Source organism: Nicotiana tabacum, chromosome 7 (assembly GCF_000715075.1).
Source record: "Nicotiana tabacum cultivar K326 chromosome 7, ASM71507v2, whole genome shotgun sequence".
NCBI classification, from domain to species: Eukaryota; Viridiplantae; Streptophyta; class Magnoliopsida; order Solanales; family Solanaceae; genus Nicotiana; species Nicotiana tabacum.
Genome location: NC_134086.1, coordinates 59,649,722 through 59,664,211, shown reverse-complemented (window position 1 = coordinate 59,664,211; position 14,490 = coordinate 59,649,722).

The following is a 14,490-nucleotide window of genomic DNA, read 5'->3' as shown; positions in this document are numbered from 1 at the left end:
GTACGAGGTGACGAAAGTCCGTATGTAGCTACTAGTATGCTATTGTCCGGGTAGTTTAGGATCCGTAGCATGCTATAATTGGAATGTTGTGTCCTTACTTGCTAAACTAATCACTTAAACCATGTTAGAAATTTATAAAAAGAATTGTGTGAGGTTACATTCACTTACTTGAGGGTTTCTATGAAATACGTGACTGTAAATGGGAAGTGTTTTCTTGAAAATGAATTGTTATTTGTGGATAGGGTCGAGCGCCTTGGTAGTAAATAGATGCATCTATGGTTCGCGTCGTTCGACCCCCTGGCAGTGCACATTTTAATACTATGTTGGATCGGGTCATACGACCTCGGCGTAATTGCGCATGTTAATTATTTAGAACTCTCCGTGATTTATACTGCTTAAATGCTTTGAAATGTAAGTGTTACATGATATGACTGAAATTGACATTTGAGTTATGAAAGAATATCTTATCTCTTCCTGTTATTGAACTGTTAGTATTATTCATGATATATATGCCTAGCATAACACTTTAATTATATTATTGTTGGCCCTAGTAAGTGTCAAGTCGACCCCTCATCATTACTTCTTCGAGGTTAGACTGTATACTTACTGGGTACATATTACTTATGTACTCATACTACTCTTCTGTACTTAATTGTACAGGATCTGAGGAAGGTGATCTAGTTACCTGCCAAGCGCACATTCTTGATCCTGGACTGAAACTTCACGGTGAGCTGCTCCTTTTCTAACCGTTCAGTAGTATGCCAGAGTTTCTCTTTTGCTTGTATCTGTCTATTCTATTTCAGACAGTAGGATAGTCATCTTTTGTATATTCTACTAGTTTCTCACACACTTGTCACACTAGATCTTGGCACATATTAGTAGACTGTATTTTTGGGGTTGTATTCCTGTAATTATGATTTCTTTTAGTTGATTCCGTTTCAGTTGCCATAAAAATCCGTTATTTATCAAATGCTTTAAATTTAAGTTAAGTTATATGTTAGGATTGTTTAATAAAATAAATGGAAACTCACTAGTTGATCAGTGTTGGCTTGCTTAACAATGGTATTGGGCGCCGTCACGGCCTATAATGGAATTTGGGTCGTGACACGAGAGCTTGAGTTGGCTGCTAAAAATGGACTCTGTTGGCTGCTAAAAATGGACTCCCAGTGCAGTCTGATGCTTCTGGTTCTTCCGGTTCCGGTTCCGAGTATACGGGAACTAAAGAGGAAATAGAGGATGGTGATGCTGAAGACTAACCTAGGGAAAACATCGACCCATCGGCAGATCCACCTTTTTCTCCCAGGGGCGCGGACACTTCTCTTCCTCCTAGTTCCGGATATGTTGCAGTTTAGATTTTCCTTTATTTTTCCCATTCTTGTATCTTTGCCATTTTTGGCACGTTTTTGTAAATAAAGATACATTTTTTCTCAAGTATTGTTTAGTATTATTTTCGTTTGAATATCCATGCAAGTCTTTAATCTTTGCATTTGCTTAAGAATTTTGTGCACGTTTTCATTTCGTGCTTTGCTATGCGTAGTTTCGGATGTGCTTTCTTTGAAGTACTTTGATTCTGAGCCTTATCCCTTTTACATGAGGGTTTCTATAAATGTTTGTGCAAGTTTACTTTTTTGCGTCTTTTCGTATACGTCTTCGGGTGCATTCTTTTCTCGAAGACATTTTGATTTCAGGCATAAATTCTTCTGAAACCAACCCTTTAACTTGAGAATTTTTATAAGAGAGGACCCTCTTATGTTTACAGTGCTCTTGAAGAGGACGTTTTCTGTTCATTACGGTACTAGAATTTGAAGTACTTGTTTAACTTTTAAATGATAAAGTTAAATCATCGTTCAGACAAGAAACAAGATAAAAACAAAAGGATTTCATTTTATTTAATTCCTTCTAATTTCAAAAAGTACAAAAACATTTGTTATGCTGAAAAAAGAAATTGCCACTGCTTGTGCCTATCTTGTATAACTTGTTTCTATAGGGCTAGCTATGCAGTCCCCAGTCCCGATGACACGTTTGTATTTCCGAATTTTCTTTCTCGGTCGACGTGGCAGTTATTGATGCCATATCCTGATATCTTTGTGCCTTCAAATATTCCACCAATGAATTTCTATATAATCCTTAACTTGGCAACATACCTTACTTCCCCTTAGTAACCCATGCTATCGAGCGAAGGACTATCTAACAATCCTCTAGTAATTTATGCTCGTGAACGGTTGGGTAACCTCTGTCCGATAGCAAACTTAACTTCCCAGTGGGAATTTGCTATCGAGCCAAAGATTATATAACTGTCCCCGAGTGGAAACTTGCTTGTTTGCCTTGCTATTGAAAGTCTTATTGGTGCTATCTTCGTAGTATGCTTTCTATCGCTGCCTCATTAAAAACCTTACCAGAAAACCCCAATTTGGACAAAAACTGAACGAAGGAAAAAAGAGTGCAGCACATACTTTCATATTGGATATTGTTCATCAACAATAATATCTTTTGTGGTCCCCATGTTCCAATTTATGTACAATTTGTCTCCATTTTGGTTCTCCAACTCATATGAACCTTTTCAAGTGATAGCTGAGATCCGGTAAGGACCTTCCCATGTTGGTCCCAGCTTCCCCATATTAAGTTTCGGGGTATTTTGGGTTACTTTCCTTACGACCAAATCTCCTACTTTTAAATAAAGGAAATTAGCTCTTCGATTATAATATCGCTCCGTTCTCTGCTTTTGAGCTGATATTCTTACACGCGCCAAGTCCCTACGTTCCTCAAGCAGCTCCAAGTTGATTAATAATGCTTCGCTATTTGATTCTTCATCTACCTGGAAATATCTCAAAGTGGGCTCTCTCACTTCCACCGGGATTAAAGCTTCTGCGCTGTACACAAGGGAAAAAGAAGTATCTCCTACGCTCGACTTGACCGTTATTCGGTAGGCCCACAGAACTTCGGGTAATTTTTCGAGCCAATTGCCTTTTGCCGCTTCCAATCTTTTCTTAAGGTTTTGAATAATCACTTTATTTGTTGACTCCGCTTGACCGTTTGCGCTCGGATGATAAAGAGGTGATCCTCTTTATCTTCAAATCTTCAAGAAACTTTATAATTTTTGCGCCGATAAACTACGGCCCATTATCGCATGCTATCAATTTTGGTATTCCGAACCTGTAAATTATATTTTCCCACAGGAAGTCAACCACTTCGCATTCTCCAATATTCTGATAAGGACCTGCTTCCATCCATTTAGAAAAAAAGTCAGTCAAAACTAAAAGAAATCTTACCTTTCCAGGAGCCGGTGGCAGCGGTCCGACAATGTCCATCCCCCTTTTCATGAACGGCCACGGGGACTAAACCAAATGTAAGGGTTTTGCCGGTTGATGTGCTAGTAGTGCATATTGTTGGCGTTTATCGCATTTTCAGACAAAGTCTTTGGCGTCTTGTTCAATACGGGGCCAATAATATCATGCCCGAACTAATTTCAGCACCAAAGAATCTGCTCCCAAGAGGTTGCCGCATATTCCTTCATGAACTTCTCTCATGACATAATTAGCTTCGAACGCACCCAAGCATCGAGCTAATGAGTCATGGAAGGATTTCTATATAATTGGCCTTTCTAGAAGCTATAACATGCAGATTTTATGCGTAGCGCTCGTGACTCTTTGGGATCTTCGGGCAACTTCCTATGCTCGAGATGGTCGATTATTTCATTTCTTCAGTCCCAGACCAAACTAGCCGAATTCACCTCATAGTAACCATCTGTATCCAGGATTGAATTCATTATTTGTACCACCATCCCTGATTTTGATCCCTTGATTTCTGTCGATGAGCTCAAGTTTGCCAATGCATCCGCTTCCGTGTATTCTTCCCTCGGGATATGAGTAATTGACCACTCCCAAAATCGTGCCAATAGAGCTTGGTTTGGATTCAATATCAAACTCACTAATTTCAACGACCCATTTGGCCAATCTGCCCGAGATCTTAGGCTTATGAATAATGTTCCGCAAAGGGAATGTAGTCACCACAACTATCGAGTGACATTGGAAGTAGGGTCTCAACTTCCAAGAAGTGACTACGAGAGCTAAGTCCAATTTTTCAAATATGGGTAGAGAGTTTCCGCTCCCATTAGAATTTTGCTAACGTAATAATGGGAGATTGTGTACCTTCGTCCTCTCGGACTAAAACTGCACTTACCGCAACTTCTAAAACCACAAGGTAGACTAGCAATGTTTCACCTTCTTTTGGTTTCGAGAGCAATGGAGGTCTTGATAAGTACTTATTCAAGTCCTTCAAGGCTAGCTGACATTCTGATGTCCATTCGAAATTATTCTTTTTTTAGTAGAGCGAAGAAGCGAGAATATTTTAATGACGATCGGGAAATGAATGTGCTCAATGTTTATAATCTCCCTGTGATCCTCTGCACTTCTTTTTTGTTTGACAATTGATCCAGAATATCTTTTATGGCCTTGATTTTGTCGGGTTTACCTCAATTCCCCTTTGTGAGACCAGGAATCCCAGGAACTCACCAAAGTTGACCCCGAACGCGCACTTCTCGGGGTTAAGTTTCATGTTATGCTCCCTCAGGATGTCAAATGTTTCTTGCAAGTGCTTAAGGTGGTCACCTGTCGCGCCCCCTTTTTCTCGCGAAATTGGGTTTAGGACATTTGGGAGGACAACTCATTCCCCTTTGGGAATTGGGTTTGAATTGGAGAGTCGCCACCTAATGATTAAAGTGCATTAGGACACTAGGAAGGAATTGATCTAGAAAACCAAAGATCCGAGGGGAAGGTGTTAGGCACCCCTCAGGATCCACTAGTGTGGTTCCCGGCCATGCTACAATTGTGACTTTAAGTAACAAGTAGGCAAATAGAAGTTTTAAATATAAGGGGTTTTCACGTAATGGTTGCAAATAGATTAAAGTTTAAAGAAAACAAAGGGAAGCTGAATTTTTGAGGAAAACAGTTTGAAAATTCTGAAAAAATAAACAAGTAAAGGCAGAGGGGGGTCCTAGGTTTACAAATAATATGGATCACCCCACACAATATCTGGTAAATCGCTCTTCAAAGAGGGGCTACACGAGATGTTATCGTGTGGTCATCGTATCCATATCTACCATTTCCCACCCCGTTAAGGTATTAAAGCGCAGAATGATTTCGTTACTTATTGCATGCTATTACCCGCCTCATTCCTATCAGTCTCGGAGGTACTTGGGACTACTAATCCTAAAAGGGAGGGGTATGAGGTTTTGTAGTTTTAAAGGACAAAATTCTAAGGCGACAATCAAAACATATATAACAAGTATTGGGAAAACATGTAGACATATACAGCTCAAGTAAACCTCCTTAAACCAAAGAGAGCATATAGTTTTAGCATGTCTTACACGTACTGATTATGGTCTGATTAAACTTAAAAGGTTAAAGCAGGCTAATTTATCACATATTTTCAGATAAGAAGTCTGAATTAGACCTGCCCGCTTGTTGTAATTATCAAAGACTAGCACAGTTATAACTTTTACCTTAAAGCTTGCCTAGGTATTGGGCGAAACCTATAGGCATGATATCTATTAGTTTCAGAAATAAAGCAGTAAACTGATTACAGGAAGGTTGCAAGTTTTTTACTAAGTTTTGCAGATTAAACTTAAAACGAACAAGGCGATTCAGATTTGATTGATAGTTCCTATAGGCATATTTTCTAGGCATTGTTAATTTAAAACACTGTCATTGGCGTATAGAAATCCTATAGGCAGGTCATCTATATGCAGTCGATTTTTTAAGCCTATAAACTCATTTGCCTAGTGACAGATGCAGGTGCAAATTGCAGGAAGTCCTATAGGTATATTATCTATATGATAATGCAGAAGTGTAGAAACCTATAGACATGATCTCTATATAATGCAGAAGTACAGAAACCTATAGACATGGTCTCTATGTAATGCAGAAGTGCAGAAACCTATAGACATGGTCTCTATGTAATGCAAAAGTGCAGAAACTTATAGACATGGTATCTATATGAAATGCAGAAGTGCAAAAAACTTATAGACATGGTATCTATATGAAATGCAGAAGTGCAAAAGCTGAAAGCAGGATACGTGAATGCAGAAGTATAGTAATCCCCTATAACATGGTATCTACCCTCTGCATGCACGATTGACCCTCCCTTTTTCACTAACGGCCCCAACAGTTATTACAAATTATTACAGCCCAGAATGAATAAGAAAAGCAAAATTACATCAGAAATTAAAGTACAACCAAGGGGAGCCTAATTAAGACTCTAGGTCTGAAATATGAGATGAACCAACTCCAAAGATCAGAATCCCAAGCCTTTCTCTTATTTGGATGTGTCAGAGTTCCCTAAGATCCTCAAATGGACTCCGGACAGTGGTCACACCCAAAAACATATAGGATTAAGAACATAATGCAGTGTGGAAGGGCCAGCCCTCAAGTATCCAAGTTCAGAGGGAACTCAAGCTCCCAAGGCAAGGCTTACAGTAGGGGGGCAGAGCTTAGAAGCTAAGAGTAAGTGTAAGTGCAGAGTTTGAAAAAGGGGAAAGGGGAAGTGGTAGAGAAATAGGGACAGGCTAGTGGGCATACCTAGCAATGGGAAGTACTGGCACACCCCACAAGCCTGTTAGAACACATTGTTTTGGGAGTCAGGATCCTCTAAGGGATCAAGTCCAGACATAAACAATAACTTGCATATTGTCATGTCATGAACTGCAACTCAAATCACATAGAGGGGAATAGGGGTACATGGATTCATAGCAGAAACAAGTAAAAGAAATTAACATGCTAATTAAACATTAACTCTATATAGACAGTAAAGTAGACATGGATGTAAAGGCTATAAGTGAACACATTGGGATGATGCTGAAGCTAAAACTAGAGCATACCAGTCTAAAAGAAACAAGTGAAAGAAAGCAGTAGTCTTGCAAAGCCAAAGTTCAAACAGGCAGTCAGAATGTTATGATCTTAGAAAAGAATCGTGTAAGGGTGAAGTATGAAGTGTAAAAGTGTTGAACTGAAGATCTATTAAAGTGCAGAAGGGTCGTGCCCTTTTATAGTGTAGAAAGAAAGGAGAAATAGGTAAGAAAATAGTTTGAAAATCAATTACACAAGGTTTCCCCCTAATTAAGGGATTCTGATTTCAAACGGGCAAAACAAATTAAGGGAATGGATTCATCAAACACTTTTTGAAATCAGCATAAAAGGGGTAAATACATAATGGTCTATTTAAGGATAGGGGCTTGACAGCAAACGGTTTGTACAAATAAGGAAAGGAAATTAGTTAATAGCCAAGAAAATCGAAAATTGAAGATTTCGTATGAATGAACCAAGTCAGAAATATGGGAAAGTTTTCAACTTAAGGAAAATCAAGGCCAATCAATTAGACTTATTAAAAGGAAGTCTGAATCAATCACAAGTTGGAAAACCATTCTAAAGAAAGATTCCTCATATATAAAAGCATACAAACACGTTACACATGAAGAAATTTGTCATGCTATTCCGAAGAGTCTAGTGTAGGAGAATCAGAATTGTGTGCACACAAAAGAAGTTCACACTTAGTTTATAGACCTAGAAATAAGTCTAAAAGAGCCAGGGGTCCTCAAAGAGAACCCTAGTTTGATCATATGACCAAACTCGGAGGAAACTTCCAAATTTTAGGGTTTCCCACTCGAGTCAAATACAGAGATGAGGAGGCAACAGGCTCAGAGATTTCCTTTCAGAATCTCATGAGAAGACAAGAAGATACAAATAATATTCAAAGTAGACAGAGCGTAGGAGCATAATGAGAGAATAGTCACGACAGTAGAAGAAACATGTTTAAGAAAACCTTTTAGAAGGGACTTAAACAGAGTTCAGTAGAAGGCAAACAAAAATTAAGAACTCAGTAGGAAATACATACAGTAGAAGAACACAAAAATACCGAAAACGCATAGCAAAAGATCATATAGGAAGATACAGCAAGACAAACATGCGAGCATGGTACAAAACACAGTAGAAAAACAAAGCACAGAAGAACATGCATGATAAAGGAAAACATAAGAATACAGTAGAAGAACATGCATGGTAGAAAAGAAAACATCAAAACATAGCATAGACAAATACACACAAAGAAAAGAAGAAGAAAAGTCAGAGAAACATTTTAAGCTTTTCAGAAAAACCCTAAATCGAAACGAAGTGATTTTTGAAAGAAAAATTAGGAAAACGTTTAAAAAATCAAGTAGAGCACAGATATAGAACAGATTTAAGAAAACAATTAGAGAAAATCTCGAATATCTAGGGTTTCAGAGGAACCCTAAAGCGAGAAAGGCTTGGAAAAGGTCCGATCTGAGTCGGATAAGTCAGAAATAGGCTCATAATGCTTGGATATGCCAGAGCAAGGCCGGAGAGGCCATAGAACCTCGAATCGGAGAGGATCTGAACGGACACCATTGAGGTCAGACCTCGAAACTTCGAACACCAAGTGTTTAAGAGCAGAGGGAGATGAGTTTAAGCCATCCATGGCCTGAGAGGCCATGGATTCCGGTGAGCTGAAGGTAGAAGATAGTAGGAGATGATTAGGGTTTCAAGAACTTTCGAGAGAGTTTGAGAGATGAGAGGATTCAGAGGCGGCAGTTGGTGAGAAATGGGATAGGGTTGGGGGTGTTTGGGAATTAAAAAGGAAAGGGGAAATTCTGGTCGTTGATCGAAATGATCAACGGCCTGGATCAAAAGGGGAAACCGGGCGGGTTGGATAAGCGGGTTAGGGGAGGGTCATTTTAGGAATTGGGCTGGCCCGTTTGAATTTGAAATTGGGGTTAATTGGGGCTGATTTTAGGCTATAATTGAAATGAAATAGGGCTAGTATTTAAATAACCACTTTTCTCTTTTATTTTTGTAAAAATAGCAAAATAATTTCTGAAAATAAATTAAAAGTATTAAATTAATTAATAATGTACAAATATTAAATTAAAAATTCTAGAATCAATTTTGTAATTATAAACGTAATTAAATCTTAAGATAGGCTAAAATTGCAATCATATGCAATTTAGCTTTAAAATATTAAATAAATTTATAAAAATGCCTAAAAATTACCTTAGCTATATTTTGGTATAAATGTGAGAATAAAATAAGTTATTCACTAAAATAATGATTTTAGGAATAACTATTAGTTTTTGTACTGCTAAAATGGGCAATAAATTGATTTAAAAAATCTTTTAAAAATTAGGAAAAAATACTAAAACACTTGGGCATACTTATATATATGCATATATATGCTATTTTGAAAGTATTTTGCATATATAAAATGCATAGGGAAAATTGGGTATCAATAGCTGCCCCTCTTTACCGGGAAGGATGAAAGAGTTGTCGGGTAAAGATATGATGGCCAATTTGACCGAACGAAATGGTTTGAAGAGGTTGAACATGCTCTGGTTCCTGAGCTGCCTACATATCCCTGGTCTTACAGGAATCAGGCCATATGTAGTTCTGGATTCGTCGGCGGAATATGTCGATGGAGGTTTTTCAAGAACGGACGAGATATTCGGGTTGGGATGATGGTAGAGCTGTGGGAACTAGAGCGGGGTTACTCCTGCTAATACAATTGTTGCTCGCCGGTTTAGCTGCAAATAAGCAATACAAGTGTATATTGTTTGTAAATTTAAACATGATGCAAGTTCCAATTGGACCATGAATGCTGTCTTTGGATGGTTAGGATGACGTCCTTATACCATGATGTCCTGGGCCATGAAGCGTATAATAAAGGATTTGTGGGCCATGAAATGATGCTCTCGGGCTATGAGGATGATGCCTCTGAACCATGATGCCTTTGAATAATGATATGCAAAATATTAAAGGGGATCCTCGGGCCATGGCATGGTGTTCTCAGGCTATGCAAATGGTGCCTTTGAATGATGATGCCCTCGGATAATTTGGCGATCTTTCAGCCCATGAGATGCAGTAGGGTGGCGATCTTTCAGCCATGTAAATGTAAATGAGGTGGCGATCTTTCAACCATGCAAGAAGTAAATGAAGGTGGTGATCGTTCAGCCATGCAAGAAGTAAATGAGGGTGGTGATCTTTCAGCCATGCAAGAAGTAAATGAAGGCGGCGATCTTTTAGCCATGCAAAAAGTAAATGAAACTGGCGATCTTTCAGCCATGCGAGATGGAGGTAGAGCTTAACCTCGGAAGGCAGAATGGTAGCCTTATGCAATGCAGGAAATGCAGATGGAGACAGAGCTTAGTCTCGGAAGGTAGAGTGGTAGCCTTATGCAATGCAGAGAATGAAGATGGAGACAGAGCTTAGTCTCGGAAGGCAGAATGGTAGCCTGGTAGCCTTATGCAATGCAGAGAATGTAGATGGAGACAGAGCTTAGTCTCGGAAGGCAGAATGGTAGCCTTATGCAATACAGAGAATGCAGATGGAGGTAGAGCTTAACCTCGGAAGGCAGAATGGTAGCCTTATGCAATGTAGAGAAACAGATGGAAGTAGATCTTAACCTCAGAAGGCAGAATGGTAGCCTTATACAATGCAGAGAATGCAGATGGAGACAGAGCTTAGTCTCGGAAGGCAGAATGGTGGCCTTATGCAGGAAGTAAAATGGCAAATGGCAATAGAGTTTTCTTAGCTGATAGCGGATTGCGATATTGCGACTGCTGGGGATACTGTGTCTGCTGGGGACACTGCGTACGGATAGCAGCTGTGAGTAAGTGAAACTGTTCTGAGCGTAGTATTTTCGAGCAATGTGAGTCTCGTGAGTGTATAGTATATTTGATGATTTTGCAACTCAAGTGCTTGCATCCAAAGAAAATCGTGAGTTTATAAAAGGAGGGAGGTTAGTTCGTATTCCCGCTGGCTCTGCTTGACCTGCTCGGCTCTGTTTCGGTGATATTGTGCATATCATTGGGGTAGCGTTGCTAAACGAAGCAACTTTGGTAACAGACATGCATGATTTAGTAAAAAATATAACATAAATACATAATCGAGAATAGTTTTCCTTAGATGAACCTACGACTGCGACGTAGTTCAAGACATTGCAACTTCTCTTGCTCCAGAATTTTGAGGGTCCTCCTCAAAATTCTGCCCCAGTTTACTGGGCTACTGCTTTTGACGGCTGCTTGCGGTGAATGGCTGAAATCACTTCGGAATTTTGAGGGTCCTCCTTAAAATTCTGCCCCAGTTTCCAATTGCGGGGGAAATGAAAATTTTACTGAATTGTGACCGAACCCATAGGGCTGCCTACATATCCCCTCTTAAATGGGAATCAGGTCAGGCGTAGTTCAAATTACATCATAAAGGAAAGCATGAAGGTTACATATAATATCGCTTCACTGCATCTGAATTGATCGGCTTCGGCCAAACTTCTCCGTCCATTTTTGCAAGTATGAGGGATCCTCCTATTAGAACTCGGTGGACCATGTACGAACCCTGCCAGTTGGGAGAGAACTTTCCTGTGGCCTCGTCCTGATAGGGGAAAATCTTCTTTAACACTAACTGCCTCGGTGTGAACTGTCTCGACTTGACTCTTTTGTTGAAGGCTCTGGACATTCTGTTCTGATAAAGCTGACCATGACAAACTGCATTCATTCTCTTTCTGTCTATAAGAGCTAGTTGTTCTTAACGACTTTTCACCCATTCTGCATTGTCGAGTTCAGCTTCATGTATGATCCTTATGGAAGGAATTTCTACCTCAACGGGAATAACAGCCTCTGTACCATAAACCAGCATATAGGGGGTTGCCCCGGTTGATGTGCGGACTGTGGTGTGATACCCCAATAAAGCAAGTGATAACTTCTCGTGCCACTGCTTATGTTTCTCTATCATTTTCCTTAATATCTTCTTGATATTCTTATTGGCGGCCTCTACGGCTCCATTCATCTGAGGTTTGTAGACTGTAAAATTCTTGTGTTTGATCCTGAAGATTTCACACATGGCTTTCATCAAGTCACTTTTGAGATTGGAACCATTATCAGTAATGATTGATTCTGGAATTCCGAACCGACAAACGATATGACCGCGGACAAAGTCTGCTATGACTTTCTTAGTCATTGCCTTGTACGATGCTGCTTCAACCCATTTGGTGAAATAATCAATTGCCACTAGGATGAACTTGTGCCCATTTGATGCGGCAGGTTCGATTGGTCCGATAACATCCATTCCCCAAGCGACGAACGACCATGGTGAGCTTGTTGCATTAAGCTCGTTTAGAGGCACCTTTATCATATCTGCATGTATCTGACAGCGGTGGCACTTCCGAACATACTAGATGCAGTCCATTTCCATAGTTATCCAAAAATAACCACCTCCGAGTATCTTCTTGGCTAAGACAAAGCCATTCATATGTGGCCCGCAGGTCCCAGCATGGATTTCTTCTAGTAATTTAGATGCTTCCTTTGCGTCGACACACCTTAGTAATCCCAAATCAGGAGTCCTCCTATACAGGATTCCTCCGCTGTGAAAGAAATTGTTGTATAACCTCCGAAGTGTACGCTTTTGAATAGGGTTTACAAACTCTGGGTATTCTCCTTTCGCCAAGTATTCCTTGATATCATGAAACCAAGGTTTTCCATCCACTTCTTCCTCGACGTGAGCACAGTAAGTTGGCTGATCGTAGATCTTTACTGGAATAGGGTCAATGAAATTCTTATCTGGATGTTGTATCATGGATAATAGGGTAGCCAATGCATCGGCAAACTCATTTTGGACTCTGGGAACATGTTGGAACTCTGTCTTTGTGAACCTCTTTCTCAACTCTTGTACGTGATGCAGATAAGGGAGTATCTTGGAGCCTATTCTTCTCGGACCTGATGTATAAGCAAGTCTGATCCCCGATCAGTAGCAACTCTTGAATGTTTATGTCAATGGCCATCTTGAGTCCCAAGATGCAGGCCTCGTACTCAGCCATGTTGTTGGTGCAAGTGAATCTAAGTTTGGCAGACACTGGATAATGCTGACCGGTTTCTGACACTAGGGCTGCTCCTATGCCAACTCCTTTGAAATTCGCTACTCTATCGAAAAACATTCTCCAACCGTCATAGGATTCTCCAATGTCTTCTCCTATTAATGATATCTCTTCATCAGAAAAATACGTCATTAAGGATTCATATTCTCCGTCCACAGGATTCTCAGCAAGATGATCTGCCAAAGCCTGTCCTTTGATTGCTTTCTGAGTTATGTAGACAATGTCGAATTCACTTAGCAGGATTTGCCACTTGGCTAGCTTGCCAGTGGGCATGGGCTTCTAAAATATGTACTTCAACGGATCCATCCTTGATATGAGATACGTGGTATAGGCACAGAAATAGTGCCTCAACTTCTGAGCTACCCAAGTCAGAGCACAACAGGTGCATTTTAATAGAGAATACTGGGCCTCGTAAGGGGTGAACTTCTTGCTAAGATAGTAGATGGCCTGCTCCTTCCTCCCTGTTTCATCATGTTGCCCAAGAACACAACCGAACGCTCCATCTAGCACTACAAGGTAGAGTAATAGGGGTCTACCCGGCTCGGGCGGGACCAAAACTGGTGGTGTTGACAGGTACTTCTTGATTCTGTCGAAGGCCCTCTGGCAGTCATCAGTCCATTTAGTAGCGGTGTCCTTCTTCAACATCTTAAAGATTGGCTCACAAATGACAATAGATTGAGCTATGAACCGGCTGATGTAGTTGAGTCTCCCCAAGAAACTCATTACTTCTTTCTTGTTCTTTGGCGATGGAAATTCTTGAATAGCTTTGACCTTTGATGGATCTAGTTCTATTCCTCGGCGACTCACAATGAACCCAAGTAGTTTTCCGGCAGGAACCCCAAATGCACATTTCGTGGGATTCAGCTTCAAGTTGTACCTTCTCAGTCTATTGAAGAACCTCCTCAAATCTTCCATGTGATAAGTGGTTTTCTTGGATTTGATGATGATATCATCTACATACATTTCGATCTCTTTATGTATCATATCATGGAAAATGGTAGTCATGGCCCTCATGTAGGTGGCCCCAGCATTCTTTAACCCGAACGACATTATCTTGTAATAGCACATTCCCTACGGTGTAATGAAATCCGTTTTCTCAGCGTCTTCTTCATCTATCCAGATCTGATGATACCCAGCAAAACAATCCACGAATGACTACAACTCATGCTTGGCACAATTGTCAATCAGGATGTGTATGTTTGGCAAGAGGAAGTCGTCTTTTGGACTGGCCCGATTGAGATCCCGGTAGTCGACACAAACTCTGACCTTCCCGTCCTTCTTCGGCACTGGCACGATGTTGGCTAACCATGTCAGATATTCTACTACCCTGAGAACCTTAGCTTTGACTTGGTTAGTGACTTCTTCCTTGATTTTCAAAGTCATGTCAGGCTTGAACTTTCTGAGCTTCTGCTTTACCGGTGGACATGTCGGATCAGTTGGCAGTTTGTGATCCACAATAGATGTACTTAGACCAGTCATGTCATCATACGACCAAGTGAATATGTCTTCATATTCCCTTAGAAATTCTGTGTATTCCTTCTTTTCTGATGGCGATAAGTGGAC